The sequence below is a fragment of the Cyprinodon variegatus genome, unplaced genomic scaffold, assembly GCF_000732505.1.
Source record: "Cyprinodon variegatus isolate N-32 unplaced genomic scaffold, C_variegatus-1.0 Scaffold1750, whole genome shotgun sequence".
In the NCBI taxonomy this organism is placed as follows: domain Eukaryota; kingdom Metazoa; phylum Chordata; class Actinopteri; order Cyprinodontiformes; family Cyprinodontidae; genus Cyprinodon; species Cyprinodon variegatus.
Genome location: NW_015152203.1, coordinates 86,271 through 86,916, shown reverse-complemented (window position 1 = coordinate 86,916; position 646 = coordinate 86,271). Strand labels below are relative to the sequence as shown.

The 646-nt window shown below is 45.4% G+C and overlaps 1 protein-coding gene across 1 annotated transcript in view; it reads right to left on the bottom strand.

Moving 5' to 3' along the window:
- Positions 1 to 646, bottom strand: part of top2b (topoisomerase (DNA) II beta) — a 15,833-nt gene that overhangs the window by 8,287 nt on the left and 6,900 nt on the right. The window lies entirely within an intron of this gene.

Genomic DNA, 646 nt, shown 5'->3' with positions numbered 1-646 from the left:
TCCCATCCTGTCTGCGGCGTGGGACGGAAACGCTAACTGGTCCCATCCTGTCTGCGGCGTGTTTTTCTCCACCTCCCTCTGACTGCGCATAGAGAGGTTTTTCTTTCTTCTTCCCATGAAGAGGTGAGAGAGATACGCTGCTCTGACCTGCTCTGTCTGCTCCTCCTGATTCTGGTTTCTGTGAGGCTCAAAGACGATCACTACTTTATCTGTTTTCTGTCCTCCTGAACTCCTATCATTGGGGAAACTTTTCTATTTAATGTTTCATTTATCATTTTTTAAAAGCGGATGAGTTTTACTTTGTAACTGCGTCTCTCTTCCTGTCAGACCCATGAAATTGCTGCTGAAATAGACCTGGACTCTCTCCACTGATCTCTATTCATTCACTGGATTGCCGGAAAAAGTGAAGCCACCATCCACCATATTGGTACTCCCCACTCCCACGGAGATGTGCATTTAAAATGCCTCCCTGTGCAGCTTTTAGCTGCATAAACCAGCAGTTTTCTGTCTGCAGGAAGACGTTCCTCAGAGAAGTGGATGAACTAAGCAATAAATCCATCTATAGCCGATGGATCCTATAGTTTAGTCTGCAGACTAACATTAGTCTGGCTATCTCATACTGACTGGAAGACATTGACTGAGTTAG